This window comes from Triticum dicoccoides, chromosome 2A (assembly GCF_002162155.2).
Source record: "Triticum dicoccoides isolate Atlit2015 ecotype Zavitan chromosome 2A, WEW_v2.0, whole genome shotgun sequence".
Classification (NCBI taxonomy): domain Eukaryota; kingdom Viridiplantae; phylum Streptophyta; class Magnoliopsida; order Poales; family Poaceae; genus Triticum; species Triticum dicoccoides.
The window spans coordinates 624,150,161-624,171,964 of NC_041382.1; positions in this window are offsets into that span (position 1 = coordinate 624,150,161).

Consider the following 21,804-nt stretch of genomic DNA (forward strand, 5'->3'; position numbering starts at 1 on the left):
GTGGTTCCGATAGGTGGTGCTATCGTACATCCACGTTGATGGAGACTTCAACCCACGAAGGGTAACGGTTGCGCAAGTCCACGGAGGGCTCCACCCACGAAGGGTCCACGAAGAAGCAACCTTGTCTATCCCACCATGGCCATCGCCCACGAAGGACTTGCCTCACTAGGGTAGATCTTCATGAAGTAGGCGATCTCCTTGCCCGTACAAACTCCTTAGTTCAACTCCACAATATTGACGGAGGCTCCCAAGTGACACCTAACCAATCTACGAGACACCACTCTCCAAAAGGTAATAGACGGTGTGTTTATGATGAACTCCTTGCTCTTGTGCTTCAAATGATAGTCTCCCCAACACTCAACTCTCTCTCACAGATTTCGATTTGCTGGAAAGATGATTTGAGTGGAAAACAACTTGGGAAAGCTAGAGATCAAGATTCATATGGTTGGAATGGAATATCTTGGTCTCAACACATGAGTAGGTGGTTCTCTCTCAGAAAATGAATGCTGAAGTGTAGGCACGTTCTGATGGCTCTCCTTCATAATGAAGGAAGGGTGGAGGGGTATATATAGTCTCCACACAAAATCTAACCGTTACACACAATTCACCAAACTCGGAGGGACTGAATCAGAAAACTCAGTGGGACCAATTCAGTTCAAAATGTGATCGTTAGGCATTTCGGTGGGACCGATATGATCAACTCGGTGAGACCGATGTGCTAGGGTTAGGGTAAAACCTCATCTCGGTTTGACCGATTACACAAACTTGGTGAGACCGATTTTGGTAATAAGCAAAACAGAGAGTTGGTCAGGCAAACTCGGTGGGACCGATTGCTTATCTCGGTGGGACCGAAATAATTGCAACAGGCAATAGAGTTTGGAAGCCCATCTCGGTGAGACCGAGATCCCATCGGTGAAATCGAATTGATTAGGGTTTCTGGTAGTGGCTATGCCAAGTGAACTCGGTGGCGCCGGATGGATCAAATCGGTGGGGCCGAGTTTGACTTCTGGTTTGGGACAAATGTGGATATGAGAAAGTGGTTGAGGGCTTTGGAGCATATCACTAAGCACTTTGAGCAAGCAAGCCATTAAGCAACACCTCATCCCCTTTAAATAGTATTGGCTTTCCTAAGGACTCAATGTGATCTTGGATCACTAAACTGAAAATGTAGAGCCTTGAGCTTTTGAGCTTGAGCCAATCCTTTGTCCTTAGCATCTTGAAGGGGTTCCACATCCTCCTGTCCATGCCACTCTCATACGTCTCCAACGTATCTATAATTTTTGATTGTTCCATGCTATTATATTATCTGTTTTGGATGTTTAATGGGCTTTAATATACATTTTTATATTATTTTTCGGACTAACCTATTAACTGAAAGCCCAGTGCAATTTGTTGTTTTTTGCCTATTTCAGTGTTTCGCAGAAAATGAATATCAAACGGAATCCAAGAGGAATGAAACCTTCGCGAGGATCTTTTTTGGAAAAAAAGTGATCCAAGAGACTTGGAGTGGACGTCAAGGAAGCAGCGAGGCGGCCACGAGGTAGGAGGGCGCGCCCAGGGGGGCAGGCGCGCCCCCACCCTCCTGGGCCCCTCGCAGCTCCACCGACCTACTTCTTTCACCTATATATACTCTCATACCCTGAAACCTTTGGGGAGAACCATGAAACAGCTTTTCCACTACTGCAACCTTCTGTACCCGTGAGATCCCATCTTGGGGCCTTTTCCAGTGATCTGCTGGAGGGGGTTTCGATCATGGAGGGCTTCTACATCAACACCATAGCCTCTCCGATGATGTGTGAGTAGTTTACCACAGACCTTCGGGTCCATAGTTATTAGATAGATGGATTCTTCTCTCTCTTTGGATCTCAATACAAAGTTCTCCTCGATCTTCTTGGAGATCTATTCGAATTCTTTCTGCGGTGTGTTTGTCGAGATCCGATGAATTGTGGGTTTATGACTTGATTATCTATGAATATTATTTGATTCTTCTTTGAATTCTTATATGCATGATTTGATATCTTTGCAAGTCTCTTCGAATTATCGGTTTAGTTTGGCCTACTAGATTGATCTTTCTTGCAATGGGAGAAGTGCTTAGCTTTGGGTTCAATCTTGCGGTGCTCGATCCCAGTGACAGAAAGGGAAATGACACGTATTGTATTGTGCCATCGAGGATAAAAAGATGGGGTTTATATCATATTGCTTGAGTTTATCGCTCTACATCATGTCATCTTGCCTAATGCGTTACTCCGTTCTTATGAACTTAATACTCTAGATGCTTGTTGGATAGCAGTCGATGTGTGGAGTAATAGTAGTAGATGCAGAATCGTTTCGGTCTACTTGTCACGGACGTGATGCCTATATTCATGATCATTGCCTTAGATATCATCATAACTATGTGCTTTTCTATCAATTGCTCGGCAGTAATTTGTTCACCCACCATAATACATGCTATCTTGAGAGAAGCCACTAGTGAAACCTATGGCCCCCGGGTCTACTTTACATCATACAAGTTTCTGATCTACAATTCTAGTTTACTATCTATTTTGCAATCTTTATTTTGCAATCTATATCACAAAAATACCAAAAATATTTATCTTATTATCTCTATCAGATCTCACTCTTGTAAGTGACCGTGAAGGGATTGACAACCCCTTTATCGCGTTGGTCGCGAGGTTCTTGTTTGTTTGTGCAGGTACTAGGGGATTTGCGTGTAGTCTCCTACTGGATTGATACCTTGGTTCTCAAAAACCGAGGGAAATACTTACGCTACTTTGCTGCATCACACTTTCCTCTTCAAGGGAAAACCAACTCATGCTCAAGAGGTAGCACACTCCATCTGTTGAACTTATCTAAAATATACTAGATAAAAACATTAGTCCAACAAGAGATATGTTGACATTAATTATCAAAACCACCCAGGGAGCACTTTTGCTTTCAATCTCCCCCTTTTTGGTAATTGATGACAACATACATCAAAGCTTCAGATAAAGATATAGGGAATAGCAAGTAAAGCTTTGGAAGGACATGTAACATACATAGGCCCCCCCTATATGTATGCATCCATGTAACTATGGAATATGAGAGCATGTGAATGCATAATCATGATAGAGCAAGCAATGAGTTACATGTATCTTGGCTATATGCATTAGAGAAAATGATGTGGATATAGGAATTGTACCTTCATGTTCATGAGTCCTTCTTGCAAACAATATGTACATCAGCAAGAGATCATCATGCACATGGGTGAGATGCATATACTTACCTTGTGGTCTTAAGATGGCTTAGGAAGAGATGAACCTGAGTAAACAAGGTTAGATAACACAGATATATCTACTAAACATAGCAAACGGCAAACCACAAGAGTACCAAGACTGGGATGACATGTAGAGAATGAGTACTAGGTACTCCCATTGGATATATACATGTCCCCAAGGATAAAGATATGCAATGAATTCAATATTTCCTTCCCTTAGATGCCTCTCTCCCCCTGAATCTTATATTTGATAATGGGAGAATATAGGGAACAGAAAATCAGAGCAAAACGGATCAGAGCACATAAACATAAGACAAACTAGCATGCCTTTCCCCTCTTAAAGGCATGTGACTTCTCTCCTCTTGAATACCAAGCATATGGGGTCTCTCTTCGTTGAAATGATTAAGCATTCTCCCCCTTTGAAGTACTCTCCCCCTTTTAAGTGCGTAAGATTTGATGTGATCTCTCTCTCCCCCTTTGACATCAATTTCCAAGAAGGGATCTTCTGGATTGTGAGTCAAATAGGTTGGGTCCTTGAGTCACAGAGCAAAGGAGCATTTAGAGTGTGATGTTGGTAGAGGACAAGAATCATTGAGTGGAGCTGGAGTAAAAATGCAGGATACAAGTGGCAAACTGTCTTCTCTGCAGTGAAATCGGTAACACCGAGTTGTATTCTTCGGTGGCACCGAAATGGTTCAGTTTGACCGAAAGCTACAGACCGGTGTGACCGAGTTCAACAGAGAGAGAACATTTGTCACCTCAGCTCACTAGGAAAATAAGATCTCACAAAGATTTGCAATGAATTATCTGAAGGATTTGCAATGAATTGGACGCAGGGAATGCAGAACAAAACAAAGAAAAAGAAATCTAGATGAAGGGAAACAAAAATGAAAGAGACAAATGCAACAATACAGAGAAACACTAGAGAACTTCATCTAGAATTGGTCAGTGACAAAGTCACCTATGTTGGAGTATATTGATCGAGGAGTCAAGTGAGAACACTTGATCGTAGGTCATACTCGTCGTTTAGGCTCAAAATGGGGTTACCATTTTTCGTTTAAGCATTTGATGTATTCGCATCTTGTTGAGTTGCTTTGACCCATGACTTGGGGTAAAGCTTCTCTAATATGGAATAACATACCTTGGGTGGTGGTGTTGAACTCGATCATGTAGTTGAACTTGCGTGGGATGCTCAAGGTTGTTGTAGCTCATCAAGGATTGGGAGCACCACTTATAGTTTGAGTTCATCTACCTACATGGATTAGTCTTGCAAGGAAGAGCACTTGTGTATCCAAATTTACAATCAAGAATTTGTTACCATATGAAATTTAATGTATAGAAATGGTCAAAGGATATGTTGAAAGATTTCATGCTTCCTTGTCTTCAACCACCACGTTGTAGAGACTTGGTGATGTAGAGATTGTTCAAGATGTGAGTGATTTGCAATCTCATAGATTTTGATTCATCCAAGTACCTACAAGGGTTAGATAGCATGCAAGGGTGCAAATATATCCAAGACATATGATCATCATCATAAGAGAAACATCAAGGATTAGTCAAAGGCTCATGCCTTGCATGTATCCAAATGGAGTTTCTACTCCAGGTTTGAAGCATCAATGATGTTCAATTCACCTCTAAAACGGCAAAATACTTTCTCATCAAGCGGTTTGGTGAATATATCCGCCAATTGCTTATCGGTGTGAACATGCTTAAGATCAATGTCCCCTTTGGCAACATAATCTCGAATGAAATGATGACGAACTTCAATATGCTTGGTTAGAGAATGTTGCACGGGATTATGAGCAATCTTAATAGCACTTTCATTATCACAAAGCAATGGAACATGTTTCACATAGATCCCATAATCTTTAAGAGTTTGTTTCATACAAAGTAATTGAGCACAACATGAACCGGCGGCAATATATTCCGCTTCGGCGGTGGATAAGGATACCGAGTTTTGTTTCTTGGAGGACCAAGATACAAGATATCTACCAACAAATTGACAAGTACCCGAAGTGGACTTTCTATCAACCTTGTCACCGGCATAGTCTGAATCGGAGTAGCCAACAAGATCAAAAGAAGACCTCTTAGGATACCAAATGCCAAATTGGTGTATGTATTAGGTATCTCACTATCCTTTTCACAGCCTTAAGATGAAATTCTTTGGGGGCCACTTGATATCGTGCACACATGCACACACTTAGCATAATATCAGGACGGGAGGCACATAGATATAACAATGAACCAATCATAGAGCGATAAACCTTTTGGTCAACCGGTTTGCCATCCTTGGTCAAGTCAAGATGTCCTCTAGTAGGCATGTGGTTTTTCATACCTTTGCTTTCTTGCATGTTGAACTTCTTGAATAAGTCCTTGGTGCACTTTGTTTGAGAGACAAAGGTGCCTTCCTTAGTTTGCTTGATTTGCAAACCAAGAAAGAACTTGAGTTCACTCATCATAGACATCTCAAACTTCTCCGACATTAGCTTCCCAAACTTTTCACTAAAATGAGGGTTAGTTGAACCAAATATGATATCATCGACATAAATTTGGCACATAAATAATTCACCATTAACCATTTTAGTAAAAAGAGCAGAATCAATCTTCCCAACCTCAAGCCTTTTTCAATGAGGAACTTGGTCAAGCATTTATACCACGCTCTAGGAGCTTGTTTGAGACCATAAAGAGCTTCGTGAAGTTTGTAAACATGGTCGGGTTTCTTAGGATTAACAAAGCCTAGAGGTTGTTTAACATAAACTTCCTCCTCAATTTCACCATTTAGGAAAGCACTTTTAATGTCCATTTGGTACAAGGTGATATCATGGTGATTAGCATAGGCAAGTAAGATGCGGATGGACTCAAGTCTAGCAACGGGGGCATATGTCTCACCATAGTCCATACCTTTGACTTGAGTGTAGCCATGGGCGGCGAGACGTGCTTTGGTGCGACTACTTGTCCATCTTCGTCTTGCTTGTTATGAAACACCCATTTGGTACCGATGATGTTGTGGTTGTTGTCGGGCTTCTCGACTAATGTCCACACTTGGTTTCTCTCAAAGTTGTGTGGCTCTTCGTGCATAGCATTTATCCAATCCGGATCTTCCAATGCTTCTTCAACCTTCATAGGTTCAATGCTAGAGATGAATGAATAATGTTCAAAAAAATTAGCCAAATGAGTTTTAGAGCGAGTGATTCTCCCGGTTTGAATATTGTTGAAGATTTTTTCAACGGGATGGTCTCGTGAAACTCTTTCTCGAACTCGTGGGAGCTTTTGTTTGGGTCGGGGTGGAGCATCTTCTTCATCATCTCGTTCTTCTTCTTGGCCTTCTTCATTGTTGGCATTGTCGTTCTCTTGTCTAGGTGGAGAAGGAGGTTGATGAGGTTTATCTTAGTGTACTTCCTCGTTTTCTTCATCTTGGCGTGTCCCACTTGTGGATGCTTCCATGTCAACTCTTGGTTAACCTTGTCGTGAGGTAGAAGCTTCCACTTGGACGGACGAGGTACTCTCCTTCACCTCCGTTGGACGAATCTTGCCAATAGACAAGTCTTGGATTGCTTCCGAAGGGTCTTTGTCTCCTACATCAATTTGTAATTGCTGTACTTGTGAGCCGTTAGATTCATCAAACTTCACATCTACCGTCTCTTCAACCTTTCGGGTGGAATTGTTGTAGACACGGTAAGTGTGAGAGTTTGAGCCATAACCGAGTAGGAAACCCTCATGAGATTTAGGAGCAAATTTAGAACAACGATGCTTATCAATAATGTAGCACTTTGAGCCGACGAAAGTATCCAACTTGGGGTTTGTTACCGGTGAGAAGCTCGTATGCCATCTTGTCGAGTAGCTTGTGAAGATACAAGCGATTTGTTGCATGACAAGTTGTCTCAACCGCTTCCGCCCAGAAGTGTTTTGGTGTATTGTACTCATCAAGCATCGTTCTCGCCATCTCGATAAGAGTCCGGTTCTTCCTCTCAACAACTCCATTTTGTTGAGGCGTATACGTAGCCGAGAACTCATGTGAAATCCCCTCTTCGTCAAGAAAGGTATCCACATTTGCGTTCTTGAACTCCGTTCCATTGTCGCTTCGAACCTTCTTGATCTTCACTTCAAATTGATTTTGGGCCTTCCTAGCGAAGTTCTTGAAGATATTTTGGACCTGTGATTTATCATCAAGAAAGAACACCCACGTAAATCTTGTAAAATCATCGACTATGACTAGACCAAATGAGTTACCACCGAGACTTTTGTAGGCATTGGGACCAAAGAGATCCATATGAAGTAGCTCGAGCGGTCTCCTCGTGGTCATGATGTTCTTCACGGGATGACTTCCTCCAACTTGTTTTCCTGCTTGACAAGCACTGCACAATCTATCCTTGTCAAATATAACATCTTTTACTCCAAGGATGTGATCACCTTTAATAAGCTTATCAAGATTTCGCATGCCCACATGACCTAATCTTCTATGCCACAACCAACCTTTAGAAGATTTGGCAATTAAGCAAGTTCTAGATTGAGCCTTTTTAGTGAAATCAACAATGTAAAGATCACCTCTACGTAAACCGATAAAGACCATATTGTGGTTATCTCTATGAAACACTTGGCAATCTACTTTAGTAAATAGGACATTGAAACAAAAGTCAGCAAGTCTAGATACGGAAAGTAGATTATATCCAAGAGATTTAACGAGCATAACATTTTGTATGGAGCTATCATGTGAGATGGCCACCTTACCAAGGCAAACCACCTTACCCTTTGAATTATCACCAAAGTGACATACTTTTGAGGGCCGTCGTTTTCAGCAAGCTCACGAAACATATCCTTGTCTCCGGTCATGTGATTGGTACACCCACTATCAAGAACCCATTCCTTTCCTCCAGCCATGTAGCCGTGAAGATTAGCCATAAGACCAAAGTGTCTCATAGACTCATCGAGATCAAAGTCACTATCATCATCCTCATCATAGTATCCATGTTCAACATCGTCTTGTGATGGATCAATTCCTAGAGAGGGTAATTCATTACATAAATGGTCATCACAATAGTCATCTTTATGAATTCTAATGGCTTCGGAGATGATATTGCTAATGATTCCAACATCTCCTTTGGCACGTGTAAGATTAGTTAGATCAAATAGACAGTCACCAAATTTGGGGTCAGTGGAAGTCATCTTACTCAAGGCAATAGACTTATGAAGAATTTCACCCAAGTTTTACAAGGAGTAGTTTGGAAACCGTTCCGCAAGGAATCTCCATATGGTGTAAGCACAATCAAGAGCAGGCAAGCTAGCACACAAGTTTCTAGGCAACCCTCTAGTGATTAAATTGACAGTTCTAAGATTACGGATCATGTCAATAGACTCATCAAGGGTAGGATGCAAGGGATCAACAAGACGCGCACAAGGGCTAGTAATGTACTTGTTCAAATGATATTCATTGAATAAATCAAGCATCTCAATTTTCCACTCATGAAAGAACTCTCCATCAAGTATAGGCACTCTACGTCTAAGACTCCCCAACATAGACTCGTCCATCTTCTTCCAAAAGTGTTTAAACCAAAGCAATGGAGACCAATGCTCTGATACCAATTGAAAGGATCGAGAAGAGGTGTCTAGAGGGGGTGAATAGACTCTTAGCAAAGAAAAGTAGCAGTTTTTAATTTCTTTAAGTTAAGGTGGCATTTTAGCACAAGTTTAACCGTTCACAGTACATTCAAGCAAGCATGGCAAGAGTATATGAGCAGCGAAAAGTAAAGCATGCAATTTGCAAGAAAGTAAAAGGGATGGGATTGGAGTGTGCAAACGCAATTGGAGACTCGGAGATTTTTGGCGTGGTGCTATCGTACATCCACGTTGATGGAGACTTCAACCCATGAAGGATAACAGTTGCGCGAGTCCACGGAGGGCTCCACCCACGAAGGGTCCACGAAGAAGCAACCTTATCTATCCCACCATGGCCATCGCCCACGAAGGACTTCCTCACTAGGGTAAATCTTCACGAAGTAGGCGATCTCCTTACCCGTACAAACTCCTTGGTTCAACTCCACAATCTTGATGGAGTCTCCCAAGTGACACCTAACCAATCTAGGAGACACCACTCTCCAAAAGGTAATAGACGGTGTGTTGATGATGAACTCCTTGCTCTTGTGCTTCAAATGATAGTCTCCCCAACACTCAACTCTCTCTCACAGATTTGGATTTGGTGGAAAGATGATTTGAGTGGAAAGCAACTTGGAAAAGCTAGAGATCAAGATTCATATGGTTGAAATGGAATATCTTGGTCTCAACACATGAGTAGGTGGTTCTCTCTCAGAAAATGAATGCTAAAGTGTAGGCACATTCTGATGGATCTCCTTCATAATGAAGGAAGGCTGGAGGGGTATATATAGCCTCCACACAAAATCTAACCGTTACACACAACTCACCAAACTCGGTGGGACCGAATCAGAAAACTCGGTGGGACCGATTCAGTTCAAAATGTGACCATTAGGCATTTCAATGGGACCGATATGATCAACTCGGTGGGACCGATGTGCTAGGGTTAGGGTAAAACCTCATCTCGGTTTGACCGATTACACAAACTCGGTGAGACCGATTTTGGTAATAAGCAAAATAGAGAGTTGGTCAGGCAAACTCGGTGGGACCGATTGCTTATCTCGGTGGGATCGAAATAATTACAACAGGCAACAGAGAGTTTGGAAGCCCATCTCGGTGAGACCGAGATCCCATCGGTGAGACCGAATTGATTAGGGTTTCTGGTATTGGCTATGTCAAGTGAACTCGGTGGCGCCGGATGGATCAAATCGGTGGTGCCGAATTTGACTTTTGGTTTGGGACAAATGTGAATATGAGAAAGTGGTTGAGGGCTTTGGAGCATATCACTAAGCACTTTGAGCAAGCAAGCCATTAAGCAATACCTCATCCCCTTTTAATAGTATTGGCTTTCATAAGGACTCAATGTGATCTTGGATCACTAAACTAAAAATTTAGAGCCTTGAGCTTTTGAGCTTGATCCAATCCTTTGTCCTTAGCATCTTGAAGGGGTTCCACATCCTCTTGCCCACGCCACTCTATCTGTTGAACTTATCTGAAATATACTAGATAAAAACATTAGTCCAACAAGAGATATGTTGACATTAATTACCAAAACCATCCAGGGAGCACTTGTGCTTTCAATCATTTTTTTCATTGGAGTAGTATTTAACAACTCATGTCAACCTAAGAATGTTCTAACATACAGTGGGAGAGCATCGCCGGGACCATCCCACGCCGAGGCCTCCCTACCGAGTGAAATATTTGCAAGGATAAGTTCCTATTCATGCTAAACTCTCTACTAATCTTTTGCCCTCTATGGCCTCCCTAGATGTTTCTAATACCCGAAACAGGTTTGTGTCCTACTTTATAAATAAAGCAACCACCACGTCCATACAACAAGTGTACCACATCGAAAATAAATAAGTCGGCTAGGGAAACAACACAAACATGCCCAAAAGAAAACATAAAAGAAAGAGAAAAAAGACCACAGAGTGGTCGGTAGCTCAGGTGATTTGCGGTGAAGTAAGATGGCGCGCGATAGCAGTTAGGGCATCCACCGTGAGTCCAAGCCGGTAGCGACCCCACTGCCTAGAGAGTGGGTGCTAGTGCTGCAAAAATGCAAGGAATTTAAAGATAGAGTTAGAGACCCGCCTAAGAAAGACTCGCTCAATCACCATCTTGTTACACATTGTCCACAAAGTCCAAGCTAGAGCCACGAACACTAGTCAGAAGAGGCATCTCCTCCTCCCGGCCTGGTTGGCACGGGTTTATAGGAACCCGGCGAGGTCCAGCGCCTCCTAGTCAGGCCTTGGAGCCTCACGGACAAAGCTCCACATGAATATTGCCGTAGGGCATGACAAGAAGATGTGTGTCCCCGTCTCCGAAACACCACAAAGGGGGCACAACCCGTCCTCGGGGTCGTGCTGTTTGAGCACCTTCGTCCTAGATGGGAGGTGAACGTTAGCAGCTACAAACAAAAATTCTCGATCCTCAGCGGAATGAGCACTTTCCGTAGTGGAGAAGTTCAGGATAGAGACGGCCGTCGGCACAAGGCATGATATGTCGAGCCAACCGAGAAGATCTCCGAGGAGGTCAGCTGCCAAGACACGGTGTCCGGATAGTCTGCGAGCACCAACGATAGGGCAGCCCACAAGCTGGCCCACTCAACGATCTCCAGAGGCCCGCAAGCTATTTCTAATACTGCTAAAAAAACTGAAGGAATCGCCATTTTTGTCGTTTTACATACAACCTTCTCCCGGAAGGAAATGTAAGAAGAGAAAACAAAGCCAAATCTATGGAAAAATCTAAAAAAGTTCGACTAGAGTAGTAAGGTTATCAACGAAAGTCATCTTGAAATGAAAGATTCTTGAGAAAAGCGACACCTTTTTTGTTGGCAACAAGAGACTCTATACTACTTTCAGTTACGTGCAGCATCTTGAAAGACCGACTTATTACGTTCGTTAGCGCTTTCCAAAACGAACTACTACCGGGAACCGCAAATGTTTCAGCAAAGAATCATGGTGGCGGCCCGAGTCAAAGACATGTGCACTGATGGAGCTCCAGTTCCAGACAATGAGAAGTCAGTTCGGTGAAAATGTGACATGTATTCATATCTTATCATATATGGTTCATGCGCATGCCATCTGTCGTGAACCATACACTAAAATTTAACACACGTCTCAGGCTCAGAGTACCGGCATCTGCTCCACCATCGTTATAATCCATTATTTAAATTTGGACGAGAGCTAGTAAACAGTGGGGAACAAAGTCTTTTTTGAAGAAAACGAAAAATATCTGTAGGATTCGAAGTTGCTGTCGATCTTTTGTCCCAGACCTACTACGGCCAGAGCATCGATCTGGATTTGGCCCCGTCACAGCAGTAGACTATACAGAATCTCTTTTTTTTTTCTCCCACAAAGAATGTCACGGAATCCTGCTGCCTGGGCGCGCCTCACACATAGTAATCCGGAGTAATAATATATCCATCTGTCGCGAACGATGGACTATTCTGCATGTCGATCAGTTATGCTCCCTGACTCACTGCCTGCCTCCGGGCGCCTCTCAGGATGAGAACAGACGATTCCCCACAAGAGCACGCATGCAAGCCCTCTGTCACGGACATTTTCTTCCGTAAATATCTCCACCCCAATTCTCCATGGTGACTTTGGGGGGGTATAAAAGGTCCAACAAGAGGCTGAATTAGCAGCAATATTACCCGCAAAAAGAAAAGAATTACTCCCTCAGTCCCGAAATATAAGATGTTGATACGTCTTACATTTCGAGACGGAGGGAGTCGCGGTAATATTGTTGGTTTGTCTTGTGCGGAGAACGTGGCCCGTTTAGTTGCGAACTATCTTTTCGCAATAATGCGTGTGATCGCACATGGAACCTTTCAAGATCATGGAGGAGAGGGAAATGCTCGGCCGTTTTGCTTGCAGCAACTTGCACACCTACGCCTACACTCCTGCAGGGCAGGGCAGCCGCCGGGGCGCGGTGTGAACGTTCCCGTTGTCGCTTGCGGTCGTGGCCCGTTCCTTGTTTGGTCAGATCGGCCGTGCCTTCGGAACTAGCGCTGTATTTGGCCGAAGGTTCGTAGTCGACTGCGCTGCACGGCTGCAGAGGCACCCGGGTGGCGAACGAGAGCGCACGGGAACTAGAACGGAAAGCCTACGCAGCGCGATGCATCGGGGTTCGGGGACGACGGACTGGGGCTGCACCCGATCCAGTGCTCGCACACACGGATCCCACGCGCGTGAGTCCCTCCGGCGTCCCCTCACAGGCTGGGAAAAGCGTCGAGTACTCGGCAATTGCTTTATGAGCGTGGGTTCGTATGCTCCTGGTGAACAATAAAATCAAAAAAAATAGCAGAAAATTTCGAAAACTTCGATTTTTTGCATGCAAGATATTTAGTGCGTGATGCCTGTGCAAAATTTGGTGGTGTTTCATCATTCTAGGAGGTCGTGGCAAAAAAGACAGAATAAGCTCCGGACAGTGCGTTTTTTCAAACTTCCTCACATGCCATTTTTTTTCTTCTCAAAGCTACTCAAATGCCAAAACACCACCAAATTTGGCACAAGCATCACGCATTCGAGCATCTTGCATGTAAAAAAATCAGATTTTTTTAACTCTTTTTTGCTATTTTTACTGTTCATCCATGAGAGCAGATGAGTCCGGAAGCCAAATCGCAGCATTCGAGAGTACCAGCGTTTACATTGGTATAAACACTCGAGTGATTGGATGGAGAAGCGTGTTCTTTTCTCTGGAGGAAAACATTTGGCTACCTTTTTTATTAGATAAAAATGTTTTTATATGGATTAGATAAAATAGTTTCAATTTCATCAAATAAGAAAAATAAAACTATGAGGCTCATCGATCAAATATATGAACTATTAAACACGAAAGCAATCCTACCTAGCTCACGAGTCCCCCCGCCGTGTCTCTCCCCTCCCTTGGCTCCCTCGCCTCGGTGCCATCGGAGGCACTCGACGACGAAGCCGCCGCAAGGTGGATGCTTGGTCGTGTCGTGCAATGGCGCTTGATCTGGAGCATTGTGGTGGACACTGCTCGGAGGCGTGGTTGTGTGGGTGTGTGGGTGGGGGAAGGTTTCTAATGCCTCGGATGTTGATCATGTGGCCGGTGGTACGTGTGCATTCGCTCGTTGGATCTCCCCATCTTCTCCCGCCGCTGCTGCCACCAGCCCTTGTTGTGGTGGCATGGACCCCAATCTCCTATGGGAGTGGGATACTTTGGTCGTCTGAGCACAAGTGCACAGAGTTTAGTTGTAGTCTTTTCGAAGTAAGATTATCAATCCGACGTGGAGCACATGGATTAATCTTTTGTCTCTTGTAGGGTTTGAATAGCAATGCCTTCAAGTTAAATGCAATCCAAAGCAATAGTAATATGGATGAAAGTGGTGTAGTGAACAGTGAAATAAATTGCAGAAATAAAATAAAGTGGTGCGAGACGTAAATGAAAGTTGTTGAAATCGATAGGACTAAGGTGTTCCAGTGAGTCTAGATTCTCCATTACTATGCGCTAAACGATCGATGCCTAAGCATAATGCTACTTTAGATTCCTAAGCCACTTTGTATATTTTCATTTGTGAGCGAAGCCGATACGTGATTAAGGGAAAAAAGGTCCCCGTGGACATATCCTATAAGCGGTCTTCGTTTATCCCCTGCTGCAATGACCCGGGACGATGGGAGATAGGCCCCGTCACAAACCTAACTCCGCAACCAACCGGTTCGCCAACAATAATAATCTACCGTCCAAAATTGACATATGTTGGATGGTCGACTTCGGCCAACATAAAAAATACTATTAACATAAACATACAAAGAGGATATTAAATCCTAATACAAAAAGATCTATTACATACTAGGATTCTTTCATATCCCCGAGAACTAGGGAAATTACTCGCACATCAAGGGCATAAACGAGATGAGATGAATTATGATGAAGATAGTGATCTCACACAAGTAACACAAGATTGAACCCCCCCCCCCTCCAATTATTGTATTACAAATGGATGCGGATGAGGTGATAATGGTGGTGATGATGATGAAGCCCTCTTAATGCAGTGTCGCGGCGGCGAAGTCTTTGAATCGATTCCCCCTCCGCAGGCTAGGGTTCTGAGTTCTGAATGTGTTTCTGGAGGCTGTGTGCGTCTGATCCCTGATCCGACTTCACGGGGTGGAAGTAGTCGGCAGGAGGTGACATTGGTAGGTGATACAACTGCGCATACGAGTGCGCTCGTATGCTAGGCCGTCTCACGCTCTGGACCAGCCACGTAGATCCCAAATGACTTGAATTCTTTTGCAATTTTTATGGTAGGTGATAACACATTGATTGGCGTGATTTCATCAATTTCCTGGGCTTTCTTCCATAGTACTCCTTTTACTCCAAAAGATGTGTCCTGGGAAAACCAATGCGCGAACACAATAAAATTTCACAAAGACTGCTGCGTAGGCACAAAATAAAAGGTAAAAAGTTCACATAAGTTGAAATCATCACGCGGGGTGACAGATGTGATATGCGTGCGCAAGTTTGAGGCACTAGTGGCGGTTGTGAAGCATCGGGAGCGTTGTTTTGTGACAATTCGAAGAGTGTGTCTTCTAGCCTCATACAGGAGGTCAGTATTGTGATGGAGGTCATGATCCCGTGATATGCAGGTTCTCGGGCGGCAACCATCAACGATCCTATGAGACGGTCCTCTGCTGCTTGCGAGGATGGCGGAGCAAGAGGTGGAGAGTGGTGGTGTCGCCTGATCTTAATATTCCACTTGTGAGGATAGTGCGGGGCTTACGGGGCATCTCCATGAATTAGGATTTTGGCTGTACCGGTGAACTTCCTCCCTTATCAATGACTTTGTAACATGTGTAACAGTGAGCTTTTGTCGTTTGGCGCATTTTGTGGCGAGTGCTCTTATAATGGCTCAACCAACTGTTTATGCAGGTATGGTCATCACTCGCGCGACATCTCACGTCAGGACTGTGTGCGAATGTAACTACTAGGATCATGGGAAGTGAAGGCAATAACACCAGATGACTTTAGTTTGGTTGTGCTTCTTGTGTACCCGGCCTTGAGATCTGAGGTAAAAACCCTAGGTCCGATCCTAGTTGGTTATACCTCACAATGATGGTATTTTTGCGTCATTACCTTATCAAGGACATTACTTGGAGTTTGCTCGAACTTGATCTTTAGGGTGCCTTCGCCCGACAACAATGGTGCTTGGGTGTTGTTCTCTCCCTGGAGAAGTTTCTTTTGAAAACTTTTCTTGTAGTCCTTATTTTGCCGAGAGATGATTAATGACGATGGTTATTACTGTATTTCGTTGCTCACTGTTTTGGTTGCTTCAAGGTATTTTTGTTTTCATCCACCTAGGCATAGCTCTAGTCTTTTATGATTTTGCCCTTTGCCGGTGTGATCTTTGGTGTGTGTATGTGTGTTGGTTCTGTGCATCCTACTTATGCAGAGGTCGGATGTGTGCTCATCCACTGTTGCTAGAACTTCCTTCGACACTGACCCGCTATCGTTTTCGAATCCCTAAACAGAGATGAGCAACTCGGGTGGCGCAACAACATGTATAGGCGACCGGCATCCACGAGTCCGCAAATGGCCACATGATGAGAATTAAGTCTAGCATGGTAATTAAAGTAACCGAGGTTAGTGTATTTTAGGCCTTGAGGATGGATGCAGACGCGTCCGCTTGCATCCTAACCCCCTCATCGAGACCAGTTCATGCGCAAATGCACCCCCTTGCCTTGTCGGTCAAGCACAAGAGAAATACTCCTCCAAGCTAGTGGTTTAGTCAGCTCACACTAGGCCTGACAATGGTTCCCACCTAATAGAATAAGAAAGATGGTTGCTAGGAGTAAAACCTTGAACAATGTTGTTTAGGGCATCTCCAAAGCTGACCGGTAAATGGACACCCCAAATGTCCGTTTTTATGCCTAGACGTGGTCCGCGGACATGATGCGGGAAGGAGCCATCGCTATTTACAAATTAATCCGGTTGGAAGGAGAGAGAGTAGAAGGGGACCATGCATGTGATGGGATATTGTGGTGTGGTATCCGGTTGAGAGGAAAGAATGGTGAGGGGGACCATGCATGTGAAAAGAGAGAAAAGAGAGGAGGAGCATGTGTGGACTTTTTATTGATCAATTGCATGTCCGGACTCAAGTTTGTTTCGGATTTACCAAAAAACGAAGGTCCATACTGATCTGCGGAGTTTAACAGTGCCCATTACATGACAAAATTAGCAAAAGTGGTCCGGATACCGTGATCCAGACATATACCGGAGTTTTGAGGGTCCGCTTTGGAGATGCTCTCAAACTCAGCAAGCGCGAGGATTTTTTGTGCACAAATGCACACATGATTTGAGCTTTGTTAAACACACGATACATGCTCTATGAATATTAGCTAAGCCTTCAAAGACAAAATATTGTGAAATAGGACTCCCTCTGTTCATTATATATACATATTCTAGTATGTTTGTTCGTTCATTTCAATTTGTATGTAAACTATATTAAAATATCCAAAACATATTATATTTGTGATTCTGAATGAGATGGGTATTAACTACTACCTCCATGTCAAAATATATGACGTTTTGGTAGGCTAGTTTAGCCTACCAAAAACTAGCCTATCAAAACGTCATATATTATGACACGGAGGTGGTAAAAAGATGTAGATTCATATTCTTACGTGGGAAACAAGCTAACTACTAACTGCACACATAGCGAGACTTATTTGCCCCACTGAACTTATTCCTTAAGTGGTCTCAAGGTATTAACTTAGACAACACATAAACCTGGTTGGTCGCTGCAAAAATGGTTCTGTATACATCTAACTCATATCACCTCACGATACTTTATGGTGAGGTCCCCTCGTTTTAATGGCTATGGTTGATTTACTAACAAGTAGATGGATCAACCTGATGTACTGAACAGATGCCCCTGCAGACTGTAGGCGGCCTAGTGGAGGGGGAACACACGTAAATTGCATGTTGCCTTCATGTACAGTCTAGCTTGGTTCTGTAAAATTAGTAGGATCCGATTCCATGTCCACAATGAAATAAGAAAAGAGAGATCCACTGAGGGAATGAGATGGGCACCTAATCTCTACTTGCATTTAGAAAACAACAAATGAAAGAAGACAATGCAAATGTTTGTTTCACATGAGTGACACGAGGTAAGAAAGTGAAACAGGTAGACATAAAGAACTGTTCTTTTTTGTTGTTGCAGGGAGTCATTAAAGAACTGTTGCCATGGGTAACTTAGGACTACCCCCCTCAAATTAGACTTTTTTAAACATAGTCATAATCATTAATACCCTAGTATGTAAATAAGTTTCACGACAAACCTATTAGCATATAACCAACTTATGTTGTTTTCTACTCCTACCATCCCAAAATTTGAACTAAAACCATGACGCTTATTTTGTGACGGAGGGAGTATTTATTAGTGGTTAAAATAGACAAAACTGAAGGTTGGTACCATAATTTTAAATGGTACTCTATTTCCAACCATACGTGGTGTACAGGATTTATGGTGATTTGTTACATAAATATGACTCTCAATTACCATATGGTTAGAACTTTAGATAGGTTTACATAAGTGAGAGACACAATTATCAATGGTTGCCACTGATTCAAACACAATGGTTAACTCTCTTTGTTCCTGAATATATGTCATTCTAGCATTCATATTTTGTTTCTGAACTCGGGGCACTTTTGTTTTGTTTTTTAATCAATACGGTTTATCATTTTGAGGAAACCTTTCATCGTTTAGAAGTAGTAAGCGGTCAACAGGGGCAGTGCTGTTTTAGAAGCGTAAAATTCGAAATGTCATCATGAATGCGGAGCATGTGGTTTAAGCATTATCTTTATCTATCACTTAATAGTAGCATTGATACAAGATTTTTTTATGCACATGAAAGTTTTTTCCTGGTGCATTAATACAATGATATATGATGCCAGTAAATGCATGACGAAAAGAAATCATATTCAAGATGAAAACGCTTGGGGCGTGTCCAAATGTACTACAAACTTGCTTAGGGTCTTTTTTTCCAATGAAAACTGCAACCCTGTCACGAGCTCTCTGCTCCGCCTTTGAATGGAAAAGAGGGAGTAAAACCTAAGATGAAAACCAAGTGTGGCAATTATTTTATTAGTCACCACCTCTACCTGCCTCCATCAGTTCTGATCTTTATTCTGGCATTCATATCTTGTTTTGAACAAGTTTAAGTTTTGTTTTGTTTTAATTCATTGCACTCTATCATTTCTTGGAAACTTTGCACCGTTTCCTCCCTTGCATACCATATCTTTTGGAATGCGATTTATTAGTATGGACCAAAGCAACACACATCTTGTCAAAGTAGCGCCATTTTAGAAACATGAACTTCTGCATACGTGAACAAGGAGAGAGTGGTTTGAGCGTTATCACTATCGACAAATAGTAGCATTGATACAAGATATTTCTGGTGCAAATTTTTTTGGGGTGCACTAATATAAAGATATATGACACATGTAACCACTTGACGAAAAGAAGTCAGACTTGTATGATGCACACAACATCATTTCGTACAGAAAACACAATATCGCTTCTCCCTCGCCTATAATGAGACTAGTGTCACACTATTATAGATGTCCTAATATTACTAGCAGCATAATGTCATAAAGAACAAAGGCAGTTCAGTTCACAACGATGGAAATTGGGCGGAAAGGAGCATGATCTTGTTGCTTTCCTCATATGAGAAAATAAAGCCGGGAAGGGGAAATTTAAATAGTGACTTCGGTGGTGCGTTCGAAGCATAAGCATGCTAAACAAGGATAGTGTTGTTTTAGAAGCGTGAAATTCTAAACGTCGTGCATACATGGACGCGGAGCGTCCATTCAAAGTGTTACCTCTATGAATTAATAGTAGCATTGATATGAGATTGTTTTCGGCGCAAATGATTGATATTTTTGCGGTGCATGATTCGAAAGATATATGACGTAGAAAAATTTGTGACGAAAAGAAGTCAGACTCTTATGATGCATGAAACATCATTTCATACAGAAAACACAATAGCGCTTCTCCCTCGCCTTTAATGAGACTGGCGTCACACTATTATAGATGTCCTAATATTTCTAGCATTGTAATGTCATAAAGAACAAAGGCAGTTGAATTCACAACAATAGAAATTGGGCGCAAAGGAGCATGGTCTTGTTGCCTTCCTCACATTAGCAAAAAAACCCGGGAAATGCAGGGGAGATAGGCAGCAAGGGTGGGGGTGGGGGTATGTTTTTCAGTTTTTGATGGTGACTTACATTCTTTCATTTATTTATATATTTTCGAAACTAACTTATTTTTATCAATTAGGATGTAGTTTCATACTTCTAAAATGTATTTGCACCAATTTACTCCGAAATCAATAAGTTGCTACTAATATTTGATTATCCGCATTTTCAAAGGTAGATTCTAAAGAGAAGTATAGGCATCCTTTGTAATAGAGCTCTTGTGCACTTAATGTAGGTGCCGACGACAAGAACACTATAATACAAACACAAATGGTTTACTCTTTGTTCCTGAATAAATGTTCTTTTAGCATTCATATTTTGTTTCTGAGCCAAGCCAAGTTTGGTTATGCATGCTTTTATTCTGTCATTTCGAGGAAACATTACGCCCCCTAGCATACTACCCCCTTCGGAATGACATTTATTAGTACGTACCAAAGCAACACACATCTTCTAAAAGTAGTAAGCATGCTAAACAGGGGTAGTGCCATTTTAGAAGCGTAAAATTCTTAACATCATGCATACTTGAACACGGAGAGTGTGTTTTAAGCGTTATCTCTATCAATTAAACCCGGGCGTGGACAGCTCGGCCCGAAAAACACGGGTTGGGCCGGGTCAGGCTTAACGTTCGGGCAGGGCTCGTGCTTCACTTTTTCTGCATTTCGAGCCAGACTTTCGGGCTTCGGGCTTGGCTTGCACGTGCGTACATTAAAAAGCAACGTTCGGGTCAGGCTTTCAGGCTTGATTTCAAACCGGGCTCGGGCTTAAAATAGAGAGTATTTTGGGCTTTGGGCCAGGCTCGGGCTTGAGAAATGAAGTTCGGGCTTTTACAAGCCCCGCCCGGCCCGACGTTTGCCCGGGTTTACTATCAACTAAATTTTGGGCAGGACTTTTTTTGCAGTGCATTAATATGAGATACATCAATGAAAATGCGCGATGAAAAGAAATCATCTTGTATGACACAAAAACAACATTTCATACAGACAACACAATATTGCTTCTCTCTAGCCTATAATGATAATGGTGTCACACTATTATAGATGTCCTATATTGCTAACATCGTAATGTCATAAAGTAAAAAGTCAGATGTACCTATTGCTTCCATCGAATGAGAAAGAAAGTTGGGAAAGGCAAGGGAGATAGGCAAGAGGGATATGTTTTTGGGTTTGTGATAGAGACTTAGATTGTTCCACCAAATCATGTATTTTCAAAACTAACTTATTTTTATTTTTGATGTAATTTAATACTTCTAAAATGTATTTCTACCAAGTGATACTAAAACCAATAAGTATGTTAGATATTTGACCATCCACATTTCAAAGGTGAGTTCCAGAGACAAGTTCTTATAATAAAGAATGTGATAGAGCAACACACATCTTCTAAAAGCAGTAAGCATACTAATCAGTGTAGTGTTGTTTTGAAAGCGTAAAATTTGAAACTTCATGCATACTGGAACGTGGAGCGTGCATTTTAAGTGTTACCTCTATCAATTAATAGTCGCATTGATACAAGATTACTTTTGGTCAATTTTTCTTTGCGGTGCATTAATATAAGGGTATCTGATGCAGGAAAACGTGCGGCAAAAAGAAGTCCTATTGTATGGCGCACCCGGGGAAGACTCTCCCGCCCCCAGGTCGACCGACCCTCTGACCTCTATCAATTAATAGTAGCATTGATACAAGATTATTTTCGACGCAATTTTTTTTGCGGTGCATTACTATAAGGGTATCTGATGTAGGAAAACGTGC